The sequence below is a fragment of the Sus scrofa genome, chromosome 4 (assembly GCF_054392235.1).
Source record: "Sus scrofa isolate SSC_HxYL_T2T_F1_AM1 chromosome 4, Sscrofa_HxYL_maternal_Yorkshire_Landrace_v2.0, whole genome shotgun sequence".
Classification (NCBI taxonomy): domain Eukaryota; kingdom Metazoa; phylum Chordata; class Mammalia; order Artiodactyla; family Suidae; genus Sus; species Sus scrofa.
Window position 1 is genome coordinate 16440276 of NC_139386.1, and position 22815 is coordinate 16463090.

Sequence of the window (22815 nt, forward strand, 5' to 3'; positions counted from 1 at the left end):
CAGTCATCAATCTGACCCACACAAGAGCCTGATGAGGTCGTTACAGATGAGGAAACAGGCTCAGAGAGATGGTGACCCATCACCACTGTGTCCTGCAGTGAAACAGCCACAGCAGCAGCGCTTAGTAACCACCAGGGGTGTGTTAATTACAGGGCAGGCTGTGGCCTGGGAAGTCACCCTAAAGTCCACATTTAGAAGTGATGCATCTTATTTTAAAGCCAGTTTGGGAAAACATTTTTCTTAAATTATCTTCTTTAATTTTTTAATTGAAGAAAAAAATTTTTTCACCACGCTCATGGCAAGCAGAAGTTCTGGGGCCAGGGATTGTACCCTTGTCACAGTTGCGACCTGAACCACAGCAATGCCAATGTCTGATCTTTAACCTGCTATGCCACCAGAAAACTCAAAAATTAGCTTTTTAAAAAAATTTATTTATTTATTTATTTTGTCTTTTCTAGGACTGCTCCCGCGGCATATGGAGGTTCCCAGGCTAGGGGTCGAATCGGAGCTGTAGCTGCCAGCCTACGCCAGAGCCACAGCAACGTGGGATCCGAGCCACGTCTGCAACCTACACCAGAGCTCACAGCAACGCTGGATCCTTAACCCGCTGAGCAAGGCCAGAGATTGAACCCACAACCTCATGGTTCCTAGTTGGATTCGTTAACCACTGAGCCACGACAGGAACTCCAGCTTTTTTTTTTTTTTTTTTTTTTTTTGTCTTTTTGCTATTTCTTGGGCCGATCCCGAGGCGTATGGAGGTTCCCAGGCTAGGGGTCGAATCGGAGCTGTAGCCACAGGCCTACGCCAGAGCCACAGCAATGCAGGATCCGAGCCGCGTCTGCAACCTACACCACAGCTCGCGGCAACGCCAGATCGTTAACCCACTGAGCAAGGGCATGGACTGAACCCGCATCCTCATGGTTCCTAGTCGGATTCGTTAACCACTGTGCCACAACGGGAACTCCAGCTTTTTTTTTAAATAAAAATCTGTGTTGGTCCCAGTTCTGGCTGCCTTCATGACTGCACTGCAGTGCACCACAAGGACATGTGTAAGAATGCTGAGAGCAGCGTTATTTATAATTAAGCCTTAACCAGAAACAACCCAGTGTGCAGTGACAGTAGAATGGGTCAGTTGTGGTTTACTCCTACAATGGACTACTATACAGCTAAGAACATGAACATAGATAGCATTGTCATTGATAGCAACCTTGGCACATCTCAGAAACATACTACTGCTTGAAAGAAGGCAGGTGCAAAAGAGTATATAAAATGATTCCATTCATATAAAATTCATGAATATGCAAAATGAATCTATGGCCTTAGAAGTCAGTGCATTTAGAGAGGAAGCAGTGACTGGGAGGGGCCGTGGCTGGTGCACTTGGGGGTACTGGTAATATCCTCCTTATTGATACGAGTGATGGCTCAGTGGCTTGAACTGTATACTCATGATTTGTATACTTGTTGTTAGGACATTATACCTTAGCGTCAATGTTTGTTTAAAAAAAGATTATTGGGTAACTGTAAGAATCCCTGGGAAGCCTGGAGAATCAGACTTGCAGCTGAGCTCCTGGCAATGAGGTTGGCAACTGCAGAATTGAGGTGATGAGGAAACTGCTCCCTCTGAGCACGAGATGTAACGCGACCCTCCTGCACCAGCAACTCCCTCTGGCTGCAGGGGGGCTGATGCCCCACCACCATTGCCTCTTCAACAAACGCAACTTTGTAGCCACTGCTGCCTCTGGGGATCATGGATGTTGCTGGGTGTTTCCCTCCTCACCCTTCTTTTACTTCTATTCTGAGAGCTCCCCCTGGCTGTGCTTGATTTGTGGAGCGGGTGCTTATTCCAGCTGCAAGGGAGGATGGCAAAGTGAGATGCTAACTTCTGTGTTGAGGTAGAAGCCAGGGACTCCGCAAACGTAAGAAGACTGCCAACAGGAGTGGAACGGCCACAAAGCAAGCAAGGGTCCACTGTGCTCATGGTCCAAACCAAGGCCTTTTGGGGACGTCACCTTCTTCTCTAGTGGCCCTAATGGTGTATGGATACTGTCTCTTGGTGTTCGGCTCTATACTTGCCTTTTGATACTTTTTCCTGTGCTACCACGTCTGAAGAACTCTGTTTTCCAGACTCTCTTGCAACTGGGTTCCTGTTCAGTTTTGCAATGAAAGGCACCTGTGTGAGATCAGAAGGTAGATGGTGTTTATCCTCTGCCAGCAGCGCTGCGGCGCCCGGGCCCAGAGGCTCTGGGTAAGACCCTTTTTTCTTCATTTTGCCTTCACCCTCCGAACACTTCTTATGAGTTCCCTGTAGGCACCCTAGCCCTGTGTTTCTGATGGACACAGACCTGTAACCACGGGCACCCAAAGAGTCAGGACCCTAAAGGTCCCCCATGGAATATAGATAACGTGTCACTGGAGGGGCCCGAGCAGCAACGTCATCCGGATCTTGGGCTGGGGGGCTCCAGCCGGCGATGCCAGAACCCAGGACACGTGATGGGAGAGTTGAAGGAGTTGACGGGTGGTGCTGAGCTGGAGTCAGGCGGATCTGGAGGCCGGTCCTCTTGCGGCCGCCTCCCAGCCTGCCTCTCCGGCAACTGCTGTAGCGGCTCTGGGCGTCAGGTGCCCCATCTGTAAAATGGGTAAACTAATACCTGCTCCCAGGGTGGTGGGGAAGGCGTGTGATAAAGTGCACGTGAAAGCCCTTTGCAAACAGAAAGAAGGGAGTGGTTTTTCATGCAGAGGGAGCAGGCTCAGGTCCCAAAGGAGCTTTCGGCTGAGGAGCAACCTTGACTTTCTCATCCTCTTGAAGGGAGTCAATCCCGCAGTGGCTTGGCGCCTTGCTCTGCTGGGGATACGAAGGTGGAAGAGACTTGGTCTCTGCCCTGAAGGAGCCCTAATGGGAGGCCAGCACGCCGTCCAGCGATCCCAATCCAGACTCAGAGGTGCAAAGAAGAGGTGAGTAGAGGCAGTTCCCCTGGATCTGGGGGTGGAATCACAGGAAACATCTAGAAGCAGGGGTTGCTAAGCTGAGGCCTGAAAGAGGAGCAGGGGTTAACCAGCTAAAGGAACAGGGCTAAGGACAGGGTCTCGGGTAGAGGGGACAGGGTGTGCAAAGGTCAGAAGGCAAGCGAAATGAGGACTGGGGAGCCGGAGGCCGTCGTAGGCTAAGGCTGAGGACCGGGAGGCCAGGGGGCTGGCGGCTAAGTAAGGCTGGTCATGTCCTGCCAAGTGAGGGGTTTGGATTAACTGGGCACACTCTCTGCCCTGGGCGAGACACAGCTGGCCCTGGGCCCTGCTCCAGGCAGATTTATAAGCTCCAAGTGCCAAGAGTGGGCGCGTCACCTGTTCTGAAATCCGAGGCACGTAAGGTTCCAGGGTGAGCGCTCTCTGTGCCTTTGTTCAGAGTTAACCTGAGCCAGAGGAGAGGCTGCCTCTGGGCCCCATGGACTCTGGCCCCAGCTCTCAGCTGCAGAAAATTCCGGGAATGGAAGTGGTTCCTCCCAGGACCTGCTCCACCCTCTCTTCACCTCCTGTCACTGCCCTTTTTTCATCAAGCCAGGCAGGAATGGCCACGGTGCGTTCCTGCCGGCCCTCCAGACAGGTGGCTCTCGTGAAGGGAACAGACGGCTCACGCTGGCCTTTCTGTGGGACCCCTGAAGGTTGTTTTCCGCTGGGAGAGGAAAAACCCTGTCAGTGCGGGTTCCTGCTGCGGCTCAGTGGGTTAAGAACCCAACAAGTATCCAAGAGGACATGGGTTTGATCCCTGGCCTCACTCTGTGGGCTAAGGATCCGGTGTTGCTGTGGCTGTGGTGTAGGCTGGCAGCCACAGCTCTGATTTGACCCCTAGCCTGGACCTTCCATATGCCGCAGGTGCAGCCCTAAAAAGAAACAAAACAAAACAAAACCCATCAGCTGTGCAAAGGGCGGCAGGTGGAAGTTAGGCAGAGAAAAGCTTGTTTCTGCCAAACGCTGTCTCCTCCCACCTCCTTGATGTTTCCTCTCTGTCTCCAAACTCAGCTTAGGTGGCACCTCCTCTGGGGAGCCAACCTTGCCCGTTTTGAATTGATGCCCTTCCTTTGTTTTTCTAGTTCTCTCTGTAGGTGGCCAGTGAAATTGTTGTGGCCTGGCCTCCCTCCCCCATTAGACGGAACTCCTTTCGTGCAGCAGAAGTGACACGAACACCTCCTGTGTATTGGACTCTGCCAGGTCCTGTGTGGTCAAGGTTGAACTTGAACTCCAGGACCAGACAAGGCCCTTGAGGGATCGACTGAGGGCACAGAGCAGTGGGGTTCATGTATGGCAGGGGCCAGCATTTATTCAGCTTTGTTTCCCAGTACCTGACACACAGGACGCAGTGAATAAGTGACGCTTGAACGAATGGTTTTGGCCTTGTGGATGTAGCCATCACCTTTCTAAGAAATACAGGAGCACTTGGGAAGGTGTGCTTTCACCCAGGGCACTTCTAGGTGGCCTTCCCCAGGCATCTCCCTGCTTTGCCTACAACAGTGGGCTCAGGTCCCGGGGACTTTGCCTGCATATTGCCCGTGGGCACAGGTGCTATAGGATGTGGCTGGAGGGAGATGAGCAAGTGGGCCACCCCTAGTCTAGGGAACTGGGGAATCGAGTGCAGAGGATTAGGGTTCAGGATTGCAAAGCTTAATGGAGAGACATGTTATATTCCAACCTATGGACAACGGCCAGGTGAGAGCTGCTTATAGCGCCCATCATTTTAACCAGCATCACTTGCTGGGACAAAGCACTGTTATTTATATAGTATTTTATCTTGTATAACAACCACTAGATTCGTGTGGTGGGAATCACTGTCACTTTAGCCTGAACAGAAGGTGGCCCAGAGGAGTTAGGGATGTGTTCAAGTCAAGACAGCTACTATGTGGTGAAATTAGGAGTAGAACCCGGACCTGTTGACCCCAAGTTTTTTTCTCCCCGCTACGTTATGCAACTATTATTATTTCTCAGCATGGCCTTTACTTAGGAGATAATGAGAGTAGGTATTATTGTCCTAAGGCTGCAAGGAAGATAAATTATTTATCCACTTATTCATCACCAACTGCTCATCTATCTACCTAGCATCCAACCATCCATCATCTGCCCAGTCAATTATCTATTCATCCATCTCTCCATCCATCCACCCAAACATCTATCTATCCCTTCATCTACCTATCGATAACCCTCACTCACCCATCAAACCATGTATTCATTTTTCATTCATCAACTTGTCCAATCACCATTCCATTCATTAATAAACATGTATTGAGCATCTACTATGTACTAGGCACCAGAGTACATAGAGTAGTGGGGTACAAAGATGCTTGAGATTTGACTCTTGCCCTTGAGGGATTCTGACGGTGGAAGCAGGGAGGTCCATGCTGTTACAGAGGCCCAGATAAAGGGGAGTGGGAAATCTCATGCAGGGGCAGTCATCTTCCTACTGTGACAAGACAAACAAGCAGGCTTATCTTTGCAGGTGATGATTCTAAAAATATTGGTGTGATGTAAATTCATGCCAGCCTCTGGGACTGAGGAGTGCTTTTGTCATCAATAGAAAGATGTGTGTGTGTGTTGGGAGTGGGAGAATAAAGAAACTGTCAGGAGTTCCCTTTGTGGTGCAGTGGAAACGATTCTGACTAGTATCCATGAGGTTGTGGGTTCAATCCCTGGCCTCATTCAGTGGGTTAAGGATCCTGCATTGTCATGAGCTGTGGTGTAGGTTGAAGATGTGGCTCGGGTCTGGTTTTGCTGTGGCTGTGGCTGGCAGTTGTGGCTCTGATTTGATTCCTAGGCTGGGAACTTTCTTTCTTTTTTTTTTTTTTTTGTCTTTTTGCCATTTCTAGGGCCGCTCCCGCGGCATATGGAGGTTCCCAGGCTAGGGGTCGAATCGGAGCTGTAGCCGCCGGCCTACACCAGAGCCACAGCAACGCGGGATCCGAGCCGAGTCTGCAACCTACACCACAGCTCACGGCAACGCCGGATCGTTAACCCACTGAGCAAGGGCAGGGACCGAACCCGCAACCTCATGGTTCCTAGTCGGATTCGTTAACCACTGCGCCACGACGGGAACTCCTCTGGGAACTTTCATTTGCTGTGGGTTCGGCCCTAAAAAAGCAAAAAAAAAAGAGAGAGAGAAACAGGCAGACAAGGGAGTTCCTGTTTCGACTCAATAAGTTAAGGACCTGATGTTGTTTCTGTGAGGATGCGGGTTCAATCTCTTGACTTGCTCAGTAGATTAAGGCTCTGGTGTTGCCCTAAGCTGCTGTGTATGTCACAGATGCAGCTCAGATCCAGCGTTTCCATGGCTGTGGTCTAGGAAGCAGCTGCAGCTCGGATTTGACCCCTGGCCCAGGCAGGCACTTCCATATGCTGCAGGTGCGTCTGTTTAAAAAAAAAAAAAAAGGAAGAAACAGGCAGACAGGGAGTTCTTGCTATGGCACAATGGGTTGAGGATCTGACATTGCTAAAGGTATATTGTAGGTGGCAACTGTGGCTCCGATTGGATCCCTGGCCTGGGAATTTCCATGTGGCACAAAAACAAAAACAGGCAGACAAATGCTTTTAGGGGAAGAATATTGTCTATGTTATCTTGGAATCCCCAGTATATAGTACAATGCTGAGTGTATAGTGGGTGCTCAATGAATATCAAGAAACCTTGCTGTCATCTGCGGGTCCAGAATGAAATGAGTGAATTAGTAATGACATCAATAGCACTCACTCAAAGGATACTCTATTTCTCCCCCACCAAGCGTCAGTCCCAATTGGGACTATTTTGAATTGGAATTTGGAGGAAGATTTGCCCGTCATTATTCCTTGAGCATTAAAGACCATACTTCCTACTTGCTTGAGCCCGTAAAGGGGGAGCTTACTTTGATTTCTCATCGTGTACAAGGACAATGAACCATTTATGGCTCAGATACTTTAGGAGTAAGTGCGTCGATGGCTCTACCAAAAGCAATTTTGGTGCATGACTAGGATAATAATGTTTATCATAAAGGAAAAAAAAAAAAAAGGTGGTTCTGGAGGAGGCTATTTCAGTTCTGGTCCTGGCAGTGGAACTAAGTAGAAGATGACCTTAGGCAGATGCCTCATGTTGAACTGCTCCTTCCCCATCTCTGACACAAGGGGGCTGGGCTAGATGAATTCTACCATCTTGCGTTTTTAGGTTCCTGAATTGAGAGCTTGTTTCCCTGGAGGCCTGGCCTGAATCCACTTGGGTCCATTTGAGCATTTGCCTTCCTCAGGCTGGACCTCCTCTGGGTCTGCATCACACAGAGTCCCTTGTTACTGACTTCTGGTTGGCCTTGGCCCTGGGAGGCAGTGACAGGAGATTGGAGGGCTGGAGGAGAGCGGTAACCTGGCATTACTTCTGCATCTTTCTTTTCTTTTTTTTCTTTTTTTGTCTTTTTGCCATTTTCTTGGGCTGTTCCCGTGGCATATGGAGGTTCCCAGGCTAGGGGTCTAATTGGAGCTGTAGCCACCAGCCTACACCAGAGCCATAGCAATGCAGGGTCCGAGCCACGTCTGCAATCTACACCATAGCTCATGGCAACGCCGGATCGTTAACCCACTGAGCAAGGCCAGGGATGGAACCCGCAACCTCATGGTTCCTAGTCGGATTCGTTAACCACTGCGCCACAATGGGAACTCCCTTCTTCATTTTTCTTTTCCTCTCTCTTTCGTGTCACCAGCACTAGCTACGATGAGGACTCCAGATAAGGGGCCCCTACTCCATGGCGCTGTCAATCACTGGCTCCTGTGATTCCCTCCTGTCAATCACTTCTTCCCTCTGTGGTTCCTTCAGCCCTAGAGGTGATGGCTGCCCTCTGTGGCCAGTCTCTGGGTGCCTCGCTTGTTCCCTTAGCCCAGCCACACTTGTGTAAATGGTCCCTGAAATGCAGTCTCTTTTGTTGAAGTACCTGTGTTGGGCCATGTTCACCTCTTGGGCTTCTGACCGTCCAGCACTGCACCAGTGCCTCGGGATTGTTATCTGCTCCATCCTCACAAACCTCCAGGAAGCACCCTTTGTCTTCCCATCTTACACCCAGGAAAACCAGGGCTCAGAGTAGTTCAGTGACTTGCCCTGGAAGACGGGACTTGGATGGCCTGGCTTTGAGGTCAGTGTTCTGCTTCCCCCCTTGGGCTAATCCTCCTCTCCTCCCCCATTTCCTGGCAGGGTGGCTTCTCAACCTTTCCATTCTTCATATTTTTCCTTTCTGATATCTTGGAACAAGATAGTAGTCTACCTAGGCTCTAACTTTTATGTCTAGAAAATGTCAGTGTGCCCACTCGGAGTCTTAACTCATCTGTGTCGGCAGTAATTGGTGTGAGCTGTTAGCTGAATCCTTGCTTTCACGCATGGTCCACAGTCAGCTCAGGGGAGGCAGGGAGGCAGGGAGGCCGTCCTTCTATAGGGGTGTTCTCCCTCTGTGGGATGAGGCATGGATGAGGGAAAACCATAGGCAGTCTCATGCTCTTTGGCTGACTCCAGTCTTGAATCCTTCAGTTTTGGCTTTGATCTTGGAAACCAAAAGCCACTCCCCCACGTATCCCAAGGAAACAGAGACACGGGAGAAGAAAGATGAGCAAAGGTTGCAGTAGCAAAGACATTGGGAACAACCCACTTGCCCATCAGCAAAGCATTGGTTGAATAAATCACGGTCTGACCCTGGAAATGACTCATTTCAAAATCCACGGAAACTGATCTGCCTGTGTTGACATGGAAACAATGTCCAGAGCAAGTTGCAAAATGAGAGGAGCTGGGTTGTAACATAGCGCCATCGTGGGATGCCATTTTTTTTTTTTTTTGTCTTTTCTGGGGCCGCACCCACGGCATATGGAGGTTCCCAGGCTAGGGGTCCAATTGGAGCTACAGCTGCTGGCCTACATGACCGCCACACCTGATCAGAGCCAGGTCTGTGACCTACACCACAGCTCACGGCAACACTGGATCCTTAACCCACTGATCGAGGCCAGGGATCGAACCTGCAACCTCATGGTTCCTAGTTGGATTCATTAACCACTGAGCCACAACGGGAGCTTCCGCCATTTTTATAAATAATAATCTTGGTCTGTTTTGTGGCGACATCTCCATACCCAACCAGGCAATCCTACCACCTCCAAACTTCAGGGCCCTTGAATCCTCGCTCATTCCAAACACACCTCCAAAGCCTGTTTCTCCATCCCTCCTGGGAAACTCCTATTCCTCCACTGACTCTCCACCCCTTCCTCCAGTGCTCTTCCCTGGAGCCCTGTGCTCACTGCCGTGACAGCACCCATTGGGCTGGTGTGGCATTGCTCACCCAGCCTCCTATTTTCCTCACTAGTAGGGACATGACTTCAATTCAGGGGCTCCAGAGCTCAGCCCCTAGGACATGGTGTACATGATTGTTGAATAAATGAATGAGTGAATGAACCAAGATGGGATGCTGGGGGAAAGAGTAAAAACGAGGGGATTCCCATCATGGCTCAGTGGAAACGAATCTGACTAGTATCCATGAGGACGCAGGTTCGATTCCTGGCCTCGATCAGTGGATTAAGGACCTGGTATGGCTGTCAGCTGCGGTATAGGTGGCAGACATGGCTTGGATCTGGCGTAGCTATGGCGTAGGCCAGTGGCTGCAGCTCTGATTGGACCCCTAGCCTGGGAACCTTCATATGCCAAGGGTGTGGCCCTAAAAAGACGAAAAAAAAAAAGAGTAAAAATGATTTTGTTTCTTTCACATTTGTGCTTTAGCCTGGGTCCTGCTGATGCTACACGCAATGTTAGAGGCCGAAGAAACTGGCACCAAGACTTGTACATGCTAAAATGCGGAACCACCTTTCTAACCTCCCAGAGAAATGTTGATTTTAAAAAAAACGAAACAAAACATGTTTTTGAGTCCCTATTGATACTAGCAAATAAACAAATGCTAGGGGGAGAGGCGAAAGCTCGTCTTCTTGGTGGAATGCCAACTAGTAAACACAGAAGCAAAGAGAAATACAAAAATCACCATTTTGCAGCCATCAAAGTATTCATTGATTCAAGTGAGCATCATGAGCAGATGCCAAAACCATTGGGTGAAACGTTGGAGAACAGGGTATTTACACAACCTCAGAATGTCTGCCACAGGTTACCAATTCTTTACACAGGGAAAAATGGTACCTTTACAGTGGAGAAGCCTGGCAGACACCACCTCACCAAATGATCAACATCAGTGTTGCCAGTAAGAGGACAAGCTGACATCTGGTACCTCTGATGTGTTGCACTGAGAAGGCCACAGCATCTTGAAGTTCCTGTTGTGGCTCAGTGAGTTAAGAACTCGACTAGTATCCATGAGGATGCAGGTTCGATCCCTGGCCTCACTCAGCAGGTTAAACTATCTGGCATTGCCTTGAGATGCAGTTTAGGTTACAGATGTCGCTTGGATCTGGTGGTGGTATGGCTGTGGCTGTGGCTGGCCGCTGCAGCTCCGATTCCACCTCTAGCCTAGGAACCTCCATATACTATGGGTGTAGCCCTAAAAAGACAAAAAACCAAAACAAAAAACAAGAAGAAGGCCTTAGCATCTTAATGCCTTTATGTCACAGCATCATATTCCTGCCAGAACCCATAGTATTCTAGAATCAAATCATAAGGACACAATCAGACACAGGAAACAGAACAGTGAGCCTTACTATTTAAGGATGTCAATTTTTTCTTTTTTTTTTTTTGCCTTGTCTGTGACATGTGGAAATTCCCGGGCCAGGGATCAAAACTGTGCCACAGCAGTGACCTGAGCCATGGCAGTGACAGGGCTGGATCCTTGACCCCTAGGCTACCAGGAAGTCCATAAGAATGTCGTTGTCTTTAAATGCAGAAAACAAAGAAAAGCTGAGAAACGGTTCCAAATTAAAAGAGATTGAAAAGATAAAGGGCACATAACTGCAAAATGTGATTCAGGATCAGATCCTGGAAACAAAATTAGTATAAAATGCAATATTGGACAATTGGCAAAATTAGAATGTGGATTGTTTGTAAGATATTGGGGCTGTAGTCATGATACTGGATTTGGTAATGGCACCGTGGTTGTTAGAAAGCTGCTTTATTAGAACCTTGTATGATGAAAAAGTTTGAATGTGCAGGAAAGTAGATAGAATAGTATAATGAACATCTGTATACTCATTACCTAGTTTTAACCATGAATTTGCCATCTTTTTTTTTTTTTTTTGCTGCTTTTTGAGAGCCACACCTGGGGCATATGGAAGTTCCCATGCTAGGGTTGAATTAGAGCTATGGCTGCCAGCCTAGGCCACAGCCACAGCAATGCGGGATCCAAGCCGAGCCGCCTCTGCAACCGACACCATAGTTTATGGCAACACCGGATCCTTAATCCACTGAATGAGGCCAGGGATCAAACCCACATCCTCATGGATACTAGTTGGATTCGCTTCTGCTGCACCACAACAGAAGCTCCAGTCATCCTTTGTTTTCTGAACCATTTTAAATAGTTAAAAGTAAATTACATATACCTCATGATAGTTCACCTCTTTATGATGCCTCTTGAAAAAAATAAGGACATTTTCTTACATAATCCTGATACCATGAACATACTTAAAAATTAATGACAATTTCCTAATATTATTTTATATCCACCCATATTTGTATTTCCCCATTTGCCTCTAAATGTCTCTTAGGATTCATCTACCAATTAAAACCGTGTATCACACTTGTTTGTTATATAAGAAGGGCCTGAACTTTATGTCCTAGATCCTGGCTTTATCTATTTCTACCCAGTCCCTCCCTTCTTCCCTTCCTCCCTCCCATGCTTCCTCCCTCCTTTTCTCCCAGTTGCGGATGGAGAGCCTTATATTGTGCAGGGTACTGGGATATGCAGATGAGTAAAATAAGATCCTTGCCTCAGGGATTTCAGAGCCTAATGATGGAGCAACAGTCACAGGAGTAGGTAATTATAAAACAGAGTGGGAGAGGTCTGCCAGAGATAGATGCTGGCCACGCCGCAAGTCTGCAGCTTCCATCAAATGGCGGAAGAAGAAAAAGAAAGAAAAAAATTGGTTCAGGGAGGCAGCTGGGAAAAAACAACAACAAAATAAAGTTTTGCAGGTCATGACAAGGATGACCTTCGTCTCCTGGTCCTTCATTCTTATGAGTAAATAGGAGTTGATGGTTAAAATCATGGGATACTCCAGTTGTTCAAAGTCTGTTTTTATTTCTTTTCAAAGCCCCTTGAAAGACTCCACCCAACCCAGGCCTCCAGGTCACCAGCCAGCCTTCCATGACCACAAACATGAAAGCCAGGCTCCCAGCAGGGAGTATGTCCACTTCCATGGTCTGGGCTCCAGGGGAAGCATCCTCAGGGGTGGTGATTCTCTAGGTGTGTATCCCACGTGCCAGCCCACTTGAATGTGCATGTGCCCTTGTCATCATCACAGGTCCCCAGCCATGATGATGACAAGGGGCGGGAGTCTTTTGGTTAAAAGCATGGGCTTCTGAGAGTTCCCGTCATGGCTCAGTGGAAATGAATTTGACTAGTATCCATGAGGATGCAGGTTCAATCCTGGCCTTGCTCAGTGGGTTAAGGATCTGGCGTTGCCGTGAGCTGTGGTGTAGGTTGCAGATGTGGCTTGGATCTGGTGGTGCTGTGGCTGTGCTGTAGGCCAGTGGTTACAGCTCCAATTTGGCCCCTAGCCTGGGAACCTCCATAGGCCACGGATGTGGCCCGAAAAAGACAGAAAAATAGGGAGTTCCCATTGGGGCACAGTGGAAATTAATCCAACTAGGAACCATGAGGTTTTGGGTTTGATTCCTGGCTTCGTTCAGTGGGTTAAGGATCCCACATTGCCAGGAGCTGTGGTGTAGGTTGCAGATGTGGCTTGGATCTGGTGTCGCTGTGGCTGTGGCGAAGGCCAGCAGCTGCAGCTCCAATTGGATCCCTTAGCCTGGGAACCTCCATATGCGTGGGTGTGGCTCAGAAAACAAATAAACAAACAAAAAAGATAATAAAATAAAAAGCATGGGCTTCTGTCTCAGAGAAACCTGAGTTCAATTTCTAGCTTGGACACTTATGAGTTTCTGAGGCTTTCGGCAGATTCCTGAATCTGACCTTGAAGAAATCTTTCTTGACTTCATTCCTCTCTAGTGGAAAATGATGCAATTTCTCCATGCTGAGGACCAGCATTTTCTTGTGCCTTGGAAGCCCTTCCTCCTCGGATCCATGGCCCTTCTTGCACAATAGGCTGATGATCGGCCACACGAGGGTGGGGGAAGCACTGGGAAAAACTTCTGGGACACCCATGGGTTTCAAACTCCCTTAGAAGAGAAATTCATCCCGCCCGGACCAACCCAGTTCCCAGCCTGCTTCTCGTGTTGACACCTGGAGGGTTTATTCACCTCTGTAGGGGTGGGGACCATGCCTGGGAGACAGTGTCCAGGCACAGAGTGAGGGCAGCTGTCTTTCCAGGGCAGCTGGTTAAATGACGCCAAACAAAAGTTCTCTGTTTCTCTAACAAATGCCATTGTAAGTGTGGTTTGGCTGAGGAGAGAGGCAGAGTGAGAGGTTCTGGGTTTGGAGAAATATTCCTGAACAGCCTGCTTTTTAGTTTTCCATCCTCTGTTTGCAGCTCTTTTTTTTAAAATTAGTTTTTCTTTTTAAGGCTGCACCCATGGCATATGGAAGTTCTCAGGCTAGGGGTCAAATCAGAGCTGCAGCTGTCAGCCTATACCACAGCCATGGGAAAACTCGATCCGAGCCACATGTGTGACCTACACTGTAGCTTGTGGCAACGCTGGATCCCTAACCCACTGAGCAAGGCCGGGATTCAAACCTACATCCTCATAGATTTTATTCACATTCCTAATCTGCTGAGCCAAATGGGAACTCCTGTTTACAGCTTTTTTTTTTTTTTTTTTTTTTTTGTCTTTCTAGGGCTGTATCTGTGGCATATGGCGGTTCCTAGGCTAGGGGTCGAATTGGAGCTGCACCTGCTGGCTGACACCACAGCCAGAGCAATGTGGGATCTGAGCCTCGTCTGAGACCTACATTATAGCTCACGGCAATGCCGGATCCTTAATTCACTGAGCGAGGCCAGGGATCGAACCTGCGTCCTCATAGATGTTAGTCAGATTCATTTCTGCTGAGCCATGACAGGAACGTCTGCAGCTCTTTAATTGAACACTGTTCATGGGCATACATGCTTCTTCAAACTTCCCTCAGGGAGGTGCTGAGGATACTTGCTCAAAAGATTTAGAGCTATTGCCTTAAAGCTTTCTTTAGCTCACTGCTGAGCTGGAGCCTGGAGTCTCATAGCATGACTCCTATGATCATAGCATCTCAGAGTTGGAATGAATAGCTGATGATCGTCTGGTTTAAACCCTCTCATTTTTCAAATGAGGAACCTGAGGCTTAAAGTGGGGAAGTGACGTGACCAGGATCATAGAACCCACTAATGTAAAGCAGGGGCTGAAATTCAGGCCCCAGAATTCTGGGGTGTCCTTGCCATGGGTAGTCCCTGTGATTGTGGACGGTCACTTGTCCCCTGCTGCTTAACTGCATTTCTGTGTAATCCCAGCCTCACAGGAATTCCTACCAGACAGCAGTATGAACTGATCTGAAGACAAGTATGGTCCATGGAAATGGGTGATGAGACTCCTCCTATTAATAGCAGAATATGTTTTCAGTTAATTTCCCAGTGTCTTTTCATTTTTACCAAAACAACAAGTAACCCTACTGAAACTATGACCCACATGGTCCAGTCCTAGAATTGGTTATAAAAGCACAACCCAAATAAACCAAAACTGGATTAAAAAGGGAATTTAATATTTTTCTCATCCTTCTGAAAGGACATTCAGTGGGCTGCTTCCACGTATACCCCATGGCACATGTCTTAATGTTCTTGGGACTCTTGCCCATTTTTTTTTTTTATATCCCACACTCTGTGTGAAGCTGTTCCCTCACCAGAACTTTAAAGAATTTTTTTCCTTCTTCGCCAGCCCCAGTGGCTTCTACTTACTGAGCTTCCTTTTTTCCCTCTCTTCATTCTTTATTACATGGATTGATTTGGCCTCTTTAAGTCCTTCTGCTTCTGCTTCAATCCCTCTGCAGGCATCCTTCTTTGCTGACTCCAGACTCTGTACCAAAAATGTCTAGGAATTGGTTTCTCCAGAGATGGGGATGAAAGGAGAATTAGGCTGACTATTCTGAGGTTCTCTTGGGTAGGTTGGGTGAAAGGAAGAAATTTGTGAACATTAACCTATTTCATCCCATTATGACTATTTTCCCACAAATGATTTTTCAACTGTCTTACTACCATCCCTAATCTAATTAAACTTCTGAAGTTGTCAGTGAAGTTTTATTCATACAACACATGATTGAATGCATGCTTGCCTCATCCCAAGCCTATGCTAGAATATAAAGATAAGACTCAAGTCAAATCATTATGCTGGGACTTCCTGTTGTGGCTCAGTGGTAGCAAACCCGATTGGTATCCATGAGGATGCAGGTTTGATCCCTGGCCTCGCTCAGTGGGTTAAGGAACTGGCATTGTCATGAGCTGTGGTGTAGGTCACAGATGAGGCTCAGATCCCGTGTTGCTGTGGCTGTGGTACAGACTGGCAGCTGCAGCTCCAGTTCGACCCCTAGCCTGGGAACCTCCATATGCCACAGGTGCAGCCCTTAAAACAAAACAAAACAAAAATCATTATACTGTATACCTTACATATATACAGTGCTGTATGTCAATTATATCTCAATAAAACTGGCAGAAAAAAAGGAACTTCAAAGAAAAAGAAGACAACGTGGATTTCGTCTGCAAGGAGATCGCAGGCTTTTATGGCAGGGAAACACAGAGCTAATTATAATTCTGCGTCTAGAATTATAATAGAGACACACAGAGGGGGTTTAGGAACCCAGTAGAAGAAGCACCTGACTTGGCTGGAAGGGGTCAGGAGGGGGTTCTTGGAGGATATATTATTCACCTGGACCAGGCCAGAGAGGTCCTGGAGGGTGTGAGGGATGTGGAGTGGTTGAGGATGGACTTGAATAGTGTGCACGTATACAAGCAAGTGAAAGATATGGCAATGGGATGAGGAATGCAGTGGACTGGAGGTTGGAGGTGCAGGCAGGGTACCAAGAGGAGCCTGGACTCAATCTTAGGCAGTGGGAACCACTTGCAGGTGGATGAGAGGCACAATGGGACCCAGGCTGTAAAGAAGATTAATCTAGCTGGAACACACGATGCAGGCAGGTGGGGAAAGTCTAGAGAAGAGAGACAAGTTAGGAGACTATGCAGGGAAACAGGTGGGGGGTTCTGAATGATGACAGTAGCTCTGGAGGTGGTGGAAGAGTCATTTGGAGAGAGATTTGGAAGCTAGAAGTGAGAGAACTTGGTGTTTGGTTAAAACCCAGGGACATGAAAAATGCCCCCCGCCCCAGATTTGTGGCTCGGGCAATTGCATGTTGCTTCTGCTGTTCACCAAGACAGGAAATGTAGGGGCAGGATCTGGTGGGAAAGATAACATTAATTTGGGGATATGCGTATATTCCTTAAATTAGCTTTCCCTGTAACTCAAATATTTATCTATCCGGTTTCTAGTTTCTACTATCACACACACATTCTCTCTTATTACGTATAAAATTATAGATATTAAAAAATAAAACGATATAATCATATATAATATATAAATATATATATGTAAAATTGAGATATAATTTATATGCCATATAATTTGTTCATTTCAAGCATGCAATTCAATGACTTTTAGTTTCTTCACAGGGTTGTGTAACCATCACCACAATACCAATCCTGTAACATTTTTATTACTCCACAAAGAAATCTCACACGTCTTAGCCCTCACCCCCAAGCTTCTCTTTACGCCAGCTCCCCCTCCCCCAACCGTCGTCTGTCTCTAGATTGGCCTCTTTTGAACATTTCATAAAAGTGGACTCATAGCCAATATGTTTCAAACTATAATCTGCCCTTGCGGGATTGGGGATTGTTGTTGGTGTTTGTTGTTTTTTGCTTTTTAGGGCTGCACCCACAGCATATGGAGGTTTCCAGGCTAGGGGTCCAATTGGAGCTACAGCTGCCAGCCTACGCCAGTCACAGCAACATCAGATCTGAGCCGAGTCTGCAATCCACACCTCAACTCATGGCAATGCCAGATCCTTAACCCACTGAGTGAGGCCAGGGATCGAACCCAAAACCTCATGGTTCCCAGTCAGATTTCTTTCCACTGTGCCATGGTGGGAAGTCCTGCCCTTGCCTTTTTAATTGTTGTCAGTCCTGCAGACATGTGCTGAGCAGTGGGGTAACAGTATGGGTTTTAGTTGTAACCCTTTCATTTCCAAATGACAGTGATGTAACTTGATTTAATTTTTATTTTTAAATTGTGTATATTTATTTACGTATTTTGCCACTTACTCGGCATGTAGAAGTTCTTGGACTAGGGATCAAACCCATACCAGAGCAGCAGCCCAACCACTTGCTGTGACAACGCCCACATTCTTTTTTTTTTTTTTTTTGTCTTTTTGCTATTTCTTGGGCCGCTCCTGCGGCATATGGAGGTTCCCAGGCTAGGGGTCAAATCGGAGCTGTAGCCACCGGCCTACACCAGAGCCACAGCAACGCGGGATCCGAGCCGCGTCTGCGACCTACACCACAGCTCACGGCAACTCCGGATCGTTAACCCACTGAGCAAGGGCAGGGACCAAACCCACAACCTCATGGTTCCTAGTCGGATTCGTTAACCACTGCGCCACGACGGGAACTCCCCACATTCTTAACTCATTGTGTCATAAGAGAACTCCTTGAATTAATTTTTAAACAAAAGGGAGATTTATTTATTTAAAAAAATTTTTTTGTCTTTTTAGGTCCGTACCCACAGCATATGGAAGTTCCCAGGCTAGGGGTCAAATAGGAGCCTCAGCTGCCAGCCTACACCACAGCCACAGCAATGCAGTATCCAAGCCGTGTCTGCAATCTGCACCACAGCTCACGGCAACACAGGATCCTTAAGCCACTGAACGGGGCCAGGGATCAAACCCATGTCCTCATGGATATCAGTCAGGTTCATTACCACTGAGCCACAGTGGGAACTCCAAAAGGGAGATTTATTGGCTCACAAAACTGGGAAAGATGGGATGGACCTAACTTGAAGATTTACTGGATCTACGTACTCAAATGTCATTTCTCTCTCCCTCTCTCATTGCTTCTATTTTTGTATGTTTTTCTCTCTCTTCTCCTCCTGCTACCAGCCCACTTCCCACTTCAATTTCTTTAAATCTCAGAAAAGACTCTGATTGGCCCAGCTTAGGTCATGTGTGTACCCCTTGGACCACTCACTGAGGTCAGAGATACTGCTGCGTTTGGCTGGGCCTGAGTCACATGACTACCCATGTATAGAAGGATCCTGTCCTGTGCTAGTGCCACCCCAACATCCTCTAGTTGGCACAGAGAAAGAGCTTGTCTGTAGAAGACTTTCCTATTGGGAAGAGTTGTGATGGTTGCTGGATAGGTGGTCAGCACACTTCCTGACCAGGAGAAGCATCACACAAGAGAAGACTGAATAACTGACCCATATGTGGTTAGAACTAGATATAGCCTGTCCTGTGGATGCCGGAGTTCACAGCAGCAGGGCTTCCTGAGAGCCGGGGTGTGTGTGTGTGTGTGTGTGTGTGTGTGTGTGTGTGTGTGGTGTGTGTGGTGTGGGGTGTGTGTGTGTGGGGTGTGTGTGTGTGGGGGTGTGTGTGTGTGTGTCTTTTAGGGCCGCACTGGCGGCATATGGAGGTTCCCAGGCTAGGAGTTGAATCGGAGCTGTAGCCACTGGCCTACCCCATAGCAACGCAGGATCTGAGCCATGTCTGCAACCTATACCACAGTTCGCAGCAACGCCAGATCCTGAGCGAGGCCAGGAGTCGAACCCGCATCCTCATGGATGCTAGTCGTGTTCGTTAACCACTGAGCCATGATGGGAACTCTGTGTATGTCTTTCTTAAATCCAGCCTCTCTGTCACCCAAGGTTTACCTTTATTTGGTCTGGGGGAGCTTCAAATGGGTCTTGAAGAAATGGTGAAGGGGGGCAATGGCATGGACCCAGGGCATGAGTGTCAATCAGCAAGCAGACCAGAGTGGCCAGAGGACGAGACTCGGTAAGCAGCTGGGACATCATTTAGAGAGATGGCCCTGGTCTCAAGGTTTGTGACCCAAATTCAGCCAAGGGGAAACAAGACCTTGAATATACTTCATTTCACTTTACATCTATTTTACTTGTTTTGGTAAGTCCTAAACGCCTTTTTGATTTCTCATCCTACAAGCAAATAGCATAATTGTTTGGCAGTTTTTCCAGTTCTTTCCAAGTGGATAATCACGTCTACAATCTTCAGGACTGGGTTTGAATTAGGGTGACTTGGTTGTTTTTCAAAGTTGTTCAAAACTGATGGTTTCTTCTTTTGTAACACATCATAGACTGCTCGTTGGCTTTGTATTTAATGCCCTGACATGTCTGCTTCTTGCACCTTCCTCTGATTTATCCATGTGGCAGACTCCTACTCATCCTGCAAAATATAAATCGAGTGTCCTTGAGGAGGCAGCAGGCTAGACCTACCTTATCTCGCACCTGACAATTGGCACAAGATAAGTGAACTCCTGCACGCGTGAGAGGATTCATATCTGTCCAGCCCAAGGATGGCACAGAAGTTTTACGTCACTTATGAGGGCATTTGAATGCAAATATCAGACAAATCCATTGAGCGGTGGGTTAAACAAATAATTTACTTTTCTCACATATCAAGGAGTCTGGAAATTTTGGGTTGTGGCACTGGGTCAGGAGCTCAAAGGAGCTGTCAAAGACTTAGTCTCAAGATGAGCAGTGCACACAAGGTAAGAAGAAGGGAAGAAGGAGATTGGCATCAGCTAGGCAAGAGCCTTCTGCGAGCCTCGAACTAGCCACTCCTCACTGCCAGGAAAATTGTTTCTCCCCTGGGCCAGGGTTATGTCAGTACCTGAATAATATCTTGGTTCTGTTAGCAAGGAAGAATGAGGGGATGGGTACTAGCTAGGCAGCCAGCGGCACCCACCACACACCACACACCACACATGCCATGTTCCAAGGTTAATAGATTCAGTGTGAGGCCCTGTGTTCAGTATCCTAAAGGCTGTCCAAGCCCAGCAGGCAAAATCGCTTTGATTGATTATTAATGTCTGCCATGAGTGTGGAGTGGGGCATAGAGCCTCCTTGGTGTGTATGTGTCATCTTGGGTTCAGCCCATAGATTGGTCTGTGCTGGACCATCTGTTTTCCCCTCCACCCTTACCCCACCTGCTCTGATGAACTGGACCAACAGACCCCCCTGCCCTCTGACTTATGATTGGGTTTGGCCACTGGGAGGGCAGTGGCAGGAGGGCAGAAGAGGGGAGGAGAATGATGTCAGGGTATCGATTCCCCTGATCCTCTCCCCGCTGGGTCATCATGGTTTACTCTAGGCTGCATCTCATTTCAGGCAGCCCACTCTGTACATCTATGCTTTACAGGTGCCAGTAGCTGCCCCAAATTTACCCCTTCGGGCCAAGCTCCCTACATCCTTACTGTTGGCTTCCCCAAGCCAAGCCCTGCCCACACCTTGGCAAACATCCTTTTAACTCACTGCCCTTAAATTCCCCAGTTTAAGTGCTCTGTCTCTTTTTTCCGAAGATCCAGACTGAGGCGGTCTGTGACACTTTGGGGACTTGTTCTGGGGGAGGGCGGCAAGTTACTGAGGGAGACCTTTGTCATCTCGCTTCCTCACAGTGCAGGGCAGTGTGCCTCCTGCTATGGGATACCTGACTTGCCACGTCATGGGATGTGCTTGGATATCCTCTTTTTTTCATTCGTATTGATCAAGCCCCCAGGAGTAATGATGGTGCCTCTACTGTGGTTTGTAAGTACCTCCAGCTGTGAGGCACTCCAGATGGGAGCTTTCAGGAACCTGTAGGAGGGAACTGACGTGGCTCCCGATTCTCTCCAGGCTGTATCACGGCAGGCCAGCGAGAGCTTTCATTTCCATTCGCTCTTGGTTGTGTGCCAAGTGGCCTGGAAGAACAAGGACACGCACACCTGGGGCACCAGGTGATCTCCATCCTGTGGCTACTTCTGCCTTCCTGCTTGGAGTCTACACTCTGGAAACAGGCTCCGTGGTGTATTAGATCCCGTCCCCCACTCTTGCTGGAGAAGGCTGGGGAGCAGCCTTCAAAGCTTTCAGAACAGCATTTCTTAAAGTTGAATGAAGAGGTGAGTCACCTGAGGATGGTGTCAAATTGCAGATTATGATTCAACAGGTTTGGGGTAGAGGCTGGAGATCCTGCATTTCTTTTTTTTTTTGTCTTTTGTCTTTTTTGTTGTTTTGTTGTTGTTGTTGTTGCTATTTCTTGGGCCGCTCCCGCGGCATATGGAGGTTCCCAGGCTAGGGGTCCAATCGGAGCTGTAGCCACCGGCCTACGCCAGAGCCACAGCAACACGGGATCCGAGCCACGTCTGCAACCTACATCACAGCTCAGGGCAACGCCAGATCGTTAACCCACTGAGCAAGGGCAGGGACCGAACCCGCAACCTCATGGTTCCTAGTCGGATTCGTTAACCACTGCGCCACGACGGGAACTCCAGATCCTGCATTTCTAACAAGCATCCTGGTGATGCTGCCACTGCAGATGCAGGGAACACACTTGAGAAGCAAGTACTGTAGCCACTAGCCACAAGGCACTATTTACATTTATTGTCTCTCCTGTTTTTTTTTTTTTAATCTTATAATTTCATCATATCATCAGAATGCTGAGCTTCTAGTGACAGAAACCCAACTCAGAAGGTTTTTAGCTTAAGCCAAAAAGAGAAATGTGTTGGTTTCTACGAAGCTGGAAGGATAAGGAGCTGGCCTTGGGTATGGCGGGGTCCAGGGGCTTAAATGATGTCACCATTGTCATCACCACTGCCACTATCACCGTTTTTGTCTCATTGTTTCTCTGCCTCTTTTCTTGACTTTTGGGCCTCCTGCAGACTGGCTTCCTCTCTCTGGTAGGGGATTTGGCTCCTGGTAGCTCCAGGCGAATATCAGACTTGCCATCTCAATGGAAAAAGGGAGCTTTCTCCCAACATCTGAGTGCTCCTGCATCACAGAGAACACGGCTCCATGAACAGGGGCTGGAGTGCCATGGCTCACCCTGTGTGTGTGTGTGTGGGGGGTCACCTGGATGGGCAGCTCCCCTGAATCAGATGAGCCGGGGCGGGGGGGTGGCAGGTGAACTGGAAAGGAAGAGATGTTAGTGCAAAGGGCTATGAGGAAGACAAACCCGGCAGATGTTCACGCCACCCCGCGGCAACTTTCCATCCACACCGAGAATCCAATCCATCCATTCTCTTTAAGAACCTCTTCCCTGGAGTTCCCATCGTGGTTCAGCAGTAACGAACCCCTGACCAGTATCCATGAGGATGCAGATTCCACCCCTGACCCAGCTTAGTGGGTGAAGGGTCCAGTGTTGGCATGAGCTGTGGTGTAGTTCGAAGAGGTGGCTAGGATCTGGCGTTGCTGAGCTTGTGGGTAGGATTTGACCCCTAGCCTGGGAACTACCATATGCTGCAGGTGCGGCCCTAAAAAGGCCCCCCAAAACCAAAAAACAAAAAAAACCCCACAAAAAAAACCCACCACCAAAACCCAACCCTCCCCGCTAGTTTCTGCCACCCTTTAATCCTTCCCAGCGGAGAAGAAAGCGTTTGATATATTTTGCTGGGTGCTTAAAAGAACACAACCGCTTTCCCTGTGTATGTTCATTGGAACCAATTAGCAAGGCTTTCTCTTTGGTACAAAAA

At 48.1% G+C, this 22815-nt stretch overlaps 1 long non-coding RNA gene across 1 annotated transcript; it reads left to right on the forward strand.

Moving 5' to 3' along the window:
- The first annotated feature begins 863 nt into the window (after nucleotides 1-863).
- On the forward strand, nucleotides 864-9856 carry LOC102162152 (uncharacterized). Its single transcript, XR_302835.4, has 3 exons — nucleotides 864-2245; nucleotides 2807-2952; nucleotides 9743-9856. It is a non-coding gene; the product is annotated as an uncharacterized LOC102162152 (long non-coding RNA).
- The last annotated feature ends 12959 nt before the right edge of the window (nucleotides 9857-22815 follow it).